Consider the following 6313-nt stretch of genomic DNA (forward strand, 5'->3'; position numbering starts at 1 on the left):
TCAATCAAAGCTGTGGGTAGATATTAGTGCTGTAAAGAACCGAGTTCACTACAAAGCTGCAATGAAAATGTACATAGGCTCATGGAGGTTTGGTGAAAACCAGATAAGGTACACATAAATAGAATTACTGCAGATTATTAGAAGAAATAGATGCTATGAACAAAAATAAAAAATAAAAAACATATCTGTATTGTTAACTTCCACATGCCAGCCAGAGTTACATAGGTCCGTTGCATCATCATCCATTAATGTTGTCTAATTAAATGTATAGATGTTGAGTAATAAACAAGCAATTTATAAACAAGCGGGCATGAATTCCTAAAAAAGAGTCTCACTTACATGATAAAACACCAACATCCAACCTGTTACTGTTGGGTCTACCCATTCATAGATACCTGACCTTGGAAGTACCTGGTGTTGTCCTTTTCAAAATTAGAAGTGAACGTTGAGTGTGGAAAGTTTTATGACAATTGCTTTGCCCCCCCCATTAGGATCTTCAGTAAACTCTCCACAATAGTTACGAAATACAGAAGAACTGCATCAGACTCTGGAGGACCTGAAGTTGCAGGCTTTTCATGACATGGGCTCAGTACATAATCTCTAACGTAGAATAGTTTTAGTCCTGGCAAGTCTTTCAGGCGTGTGTGTTTGTGTGAAAATAAAAGCTAAAATCCAGAACAGAAGAAAAAATCTGTTAATGGAACAAGAAGGTGAGTCAGTTGGAGATCTTTGGTTCCAACCGACGTGTCTTTGTGCGACAGACAGAAACGTGACGGGATGATTCTACAGCCTGGGTCCCAACGGAAGCTGGAGGAGGAGGTTATGGGTGTGTGGGGGGGCTTTGGTGGTGAGAGTGTGGCGATTTGATTCAAAATTGAAGGCATTACTGAACAAGTAGGCTAACACGGCATCCTGGCACAAACATGTAATCCCATCCAGTTCCGTTTAGTGGACCATCATTTATTTTTCAAAGACAATGATCCCAAAAAACACCTTCCAAGCTGTTAAGATCTATTGACCCAAGAAGAGAGTGACGGCCTGGTGCGCCTCCACAGTCACCGGACCTGAACCCAATGAGACGCTTGGGAGAGTTGGACCGAGAGTGAGGCAAAAGGCCAACAAGTGCTGGCATCTCTGGCAAACTCCTTCTTCCTTTTTTAAGTACATCTTCCAATGAGTGCATTCTAGTTTGATCAACTTCATGCTGGATGATAACACTGTCAATGTACACACCTATATGTATATATATCATGTATGCATTTCTGAACGCCTTGCAGTACAAAGGAACCAACTGCGGATGGATGGACCCACCCGGAATGGTTAACCCAAGGACGGGACAATCCTGATCATGAGGGATCCCAGAAGGGAACAATCCCATCCACACTACCGTGCCGATTAACTGCCTCTGCATAACATGGAAAAAAAAAACAACTAGTGATTCCGAAGCGGAAACAATTAGCGTTACCTCCGCTGCAGGATGACATCAAGCTGTAGCCAGAAATGAGGCGAGATATCAACCACGGATCCACACTACCAGGATCTAGCAAAAGAATTGGAATGTCGTTCGGATGTGGACAAGTGTGGGTTGCATGTATCAAAAAAAAGGGAAGATGATCAGAAATGAGGGATTGAATACAGAGGCTGTTATTGCAGATGTGCAGGTAGCGACAAATACCTTGGGGGGCCAAAGGCTAAGGAAACCATGAGGAGGCAGCAAGTGAAGACCGCCACAGCCAAATACCTACAAAGAAGGAGGCAGGTCCTGAAAAGTAGCTGAATGGGGGAAAAACAAGACCGAAGCATCAACACATACGCCCTGCAGTCATCAGATACCCCGAAACTGGTCTAATAAACTAGCAAAAGAGGAGAGATAGAGCAACGACATCAAGACGGGAAAGCTCCTCAAAATGCAGGGGTTTCACCCCAAATCAAGCCCCCTGAGACTGTACACCAAGTGTAGCGTGGGGGGCCGAGGGCTAGTGAGTAACAAGACCACTGTCCAGGATGAACAAAGAAGATCCAGGAGTACCTCAGAAGATGGCCCCAAGATGAGGGGCTAGGAAAACCTTGGGCAGCAGAAACCCGAAGGCGAGGACAAGGAAGATGAAGAACCGTCCTGGAGGGACCAAAGCCGCTGCACGGTTGTGTACCACCAGACAATAGAAAAAAGAATAGCTGATATCAAGAAAATCCTACCAGTGGCTGGAAACGGTGGACTGAAGGCCAGCACAGAGGCACTAATCATGGCAGCAAAAGAACAGGGCACTCAGTACAAGATCAATAGAAGCTGGTCTTCCACACAGGCCAGGCCCCAGGCAGACTGTGCAGGAGCCCCGGAGATCAGTACAGCACACAAACAGCAGGGTGTAAGATGCATGGCAGGAAGAGGCGTACACTGAAACGCCATAACAGATAGCGGTCTAGTTACAGGGAACATCTGCCACGAGGTAGGGTGGAAGTCCAAGGTCAAAATGGGAAGACCCCTCCTAAGTAGCGGACAGACGAGCCAAGATCCTGTGGGACTTCAAGATCCAGAATGACAAAATGGTAGGCTAACCAACAAGACATCGTGTTGATGGAACAAACAGGAGAGAAATCAGTAGGGGATAGATGTGAAGATTCCCAGGCGCAGCCCACATCAGAAGAAGGAACACGAGAGAAGCTTGAGAAATACACAGGGCCTGAAAAGTGAGCTTGGACAAAGATGTGGAAAAAATAGAGCAACAGTGATGCCAGTGGTACATCAGAGCACTGGGGGCTGTGACCCCCAAAGGGGAGGTGGATACAGCAGATTCCAGGAAAAAACATTAAGAGGTCTCTGTCCAGAGAACCGTGCAGCAGAGGAAAACAGCTAAGATACTGAACCCTCGACTCCCGGCCTTGGTAGAGGAACCCGAGCTTGAGGATACACCATACCACCCCACAAGGTGAGAGGGGGATTTTTTTTGTTATTGTGATACACAGTATAGGCAAAAGATGCATTCAATGTGTTTCCTTTATTTTCATGACTATTGACATGTAGAGTCTCATGAAGGCATCAAAACTATGAAGAACGCATGTGGAATGATGTACTACAAAAAGTGTGAAATAAACTGAACAACAGTCTTATATTCTAGTTTCTTCAACGTATAAGCCGTCTTGCTCTGATTACGGATTTCGCACTTCACCTTCAAAGAAGAGTCACCCTAAAAGGGTTTCCCAACAGTCTTGAGGAGTTTCCCAGAATGCCAAGCACTTGTTGCCCTTTTGCCTTCACCTCTGCGGGTCCAGCTCACCCCAAACCATCTCGAATGGGTTCAGGCCCAGGGACTGTGGGGGGCAAGCAGTCCACCACTCTCCCTCTTGGTCAGATATCTCCGTACACTCCTGGAGGTGTGTTTGGGGTCATTGTCTTGTTGAAAAATAATGAGGGTCCAACTAAACACAAACTTGGATGGGAAGGCAGCGCTGCAGGATGCTGTGGTAGCCATGATGGTCAGGATGCCTTCCTTTTTGAATAAATCCCAAAAACCAGTGTCACAAGTAAGCATCCCCACCCCGCACACCTCCGCCTCAAATGCTAAGAGGGAAAACCAGGGCAGTAGAATCCCATCCAGTCACATTTTTCTCCGTCGCACACAAAGACATGGCCGTTGGAATAAAGACCGCAAACTTGGACTCAGAACAAAGCCAGATTTCACTGGTCTAATGCGATAACTGGTTCTAGGCCCAACAAATATCTTCTGCTGGGGTTAGCTCTCCTTAACAGTGGTTTCTAGTGATATGGACCATGAAGGTAAATATCGCGCAAGTCTCATCATATACAGTGTTCTAGAGATGTCTCTGCTGCTAGAACTATGGGTAAATGGAATAACACTAGACTATAAGACATGATTTTCATTTTTTTTTTTTTCACGTTTTTTGTTCAAATACATAATTCCACATGTGTCAATTCATAATGTTTTGATGCCTTCATGATAATCTACAATGTTAAATAGTCATGAAATCCAAGTTTAACATGTCCAAACGTTTGGCCTGTAGTGATCTATATGATAAAACAAGAATACATCTCAAGGGGTATTCAAGGTGCTTTATTAATAAAGTGGATTTCCTACTTGTTGCTAATTGCGCTGAAGGGACATGAATCCATCATGTGTGGCATATAAGACCACTTTAAAGTCGTAAACGTCTTTTATTGTGCATTACTTCCAGGTGGAAAACATTGCACGGACAACTAGCAGATTTTACTGGTGATGGTGCGTGATATTGCCCATTGAGGAAATTCAGGGCTTAGGACCCATACTCTCTGCTGGGGGGTCTTGCAGAGACCAGTGTTTGTATTGCACTCAATTGCTGTGTTTGGTCATATCACGGATACATGTGAATACAAAATATAATCAGAAAAAGTCAATATTATTGGCGCCCCTTATAAAAGCTTCTATTTTTACTTTACTAATGAATTTTGTTCTGGTTTTTGTTTTTGTTTTCTTTTCTTTTTGTTTCTTTCTTTCTTTTATACTAAACTGTACTAGACCATGTACTTTTTACGGTAAATCCAACTGCCTAATGGACGGCAGATGGAAACGTGTAATGCATACTTGTTCATCTGTGTGCAAATGGTCCTGGAAATAATAAATCCTAATCAAATTAATTAAAATTAAATTAATTAACGTAAATGAAGAAAGTATTAGTCCTCACACAGAGGCCAGGTTCAAATCCGACATGGTGGTGGCAGGTTTCCTGCATGTATTTAACCTTTCATGTCCTAGCTGTACTGGTGATAAAGGAAGAAATGCCCAAAGAAAAACTACAGAATCACAGTACATCTTATGTATGTTCTTAGCTGAAACTACCCAGCCGTGTATACAAAACATAAAATGAGCTCTACTCTTAACAGCTGCAACTTAAGCATCTTGCCCAGCCAAGTTTTCTATGCACTCTTCTACCTTATGTAGAGTATGAAATGTTCCCAGTGTGAACCTATTTTTTCATTGTGAATAAGAAAATAGTAACGGTCACCCCCGTAAATTGAGATCAGTAGTAAAAGTCATACTTGAAGTGAAAAATAAGATGTCCTCCTGGAGTCAGAAGTGTTGCTGTGGGAAGAAATTAAAATCCAGCGATATGATATGAACAACAAATATCATTGTTACTCAAAACAAACTCGATTTTATCTGTCAGTTGAAAAGGCATGTCAAACTTAAGTGTGGGCTGGAACAGTTAGCATCTGCAATAATACAACTTATATTGATGAATGTTCATATTTAATTTATCATGGTAAACAAGCCAATGCGATGAATGTAAATGTCATCTCAGGTAAACAGGGTTAAAGGTTTGCTAATGACATTATGAAAGTAGAGTTGAAATACAGAAACAGTCCACATGAGAACATGTTACGTTGAAAGTAAAAAAGATTACAGCAATGAAAAAACAAATGCTGTACTTCAAAGAAACTTAGCTGCTGATACATTAGACAGTAAATAAAATACAGAAAAACTACATTTAGATGACTTGATTAAGTCGAACAGATGTTGTTATTTTGGTATTCCACAAAATTAGCATCACAAGTCAAAATTAAGGGACACCTTGGCCGTTCCCATAACAACACAGTCTCTTTACAGTAAATACTCAGTATGTGTCTATAATGAGTATTGTTGATTTACTGAACCTTTCAAACAACTCACATCTCAGCATGGTTATTTCAGAAGAAGTGCCTGTACATTAGTAATCAGTGTTATTACATCAAATCATTTGGATGAAACAGAACAATCTTTGAGTTGTTAGATAGTTCTTTCATTTTGAGCCTCGTACTATGAGTGGGTTTGTAACAAGGATGATACAAAATTATTTGCTAACGATTCTTAAGCGTGCGTTAGGGAAATTGGATGGGCACTCGAGCTATAGGTATATCCACTAGACCAAGCAAAAATGGAGAAAATGATTAAAACCAAACCAGGTGGGGTGGAAACAGGTCTGTGCAGCTTTTCTCTCTGACGTCTTACTACTTCGATAGGTTATTATAAAATATCCTGGTGTATGTAGAAACTATGAAAAGCAATGGGCACAGAATTGGAGATCTAATAGAATAACTATACCAAATACAGGTAATTACTCTTGATGTTACACATTGAAGTTTGTAAATTGAATTGTTACAAAATATTCCTTTTAGAGTTAAGTCACAAAGTTTTGCTTCATAACTAAATATTGTTTGGACTAAAATATGACAAGCAGACACAAACCAAGCAAAGAACAGGAAAATACTTACTGTGGTTTTTGTCATTATAGTGTGATATTGCAGAGGTTTACATATAGACACATATCTGTCATAGGCCAT

General features: G+C 41.5%; 2 pseudogenes; both read right to left on the minus strand.

Annotated features, from left to right (window-relative positions):
• LOC116701933 (olfactory receptor 8G1-like) overlaps positions 1–3285 on the minus strand; it is a 20955-nt pseudogene extending 17670 nt beyond the window's left edge.
• A 2635-nt stretch (positions 3286–5920) lies between these two features.
• LOC116701941 (olfactory receptor 2T3-like) overlaps positions 5921–6313 on the minus strand; it is a 3703-nt pseudogene continuing 3310 nt past the window's right edge.

Source organism: Etheostoma spectabile, chromosome 2 (genome assembly GCF_008692095.1).
Source record: "Etheostoma spectabile isolate EspeVRDwgs_2016 chromosome 2, UIUC_Espe_1.0, whole genome shotgun sequence".
In the NCBI taxonomy this organism is placed as follows: Eukaryota; Metazoa; Chordata; class Actinopteri; order Perciformes; family Percidae; genus Etheostoma; species Etheostoma spectabile.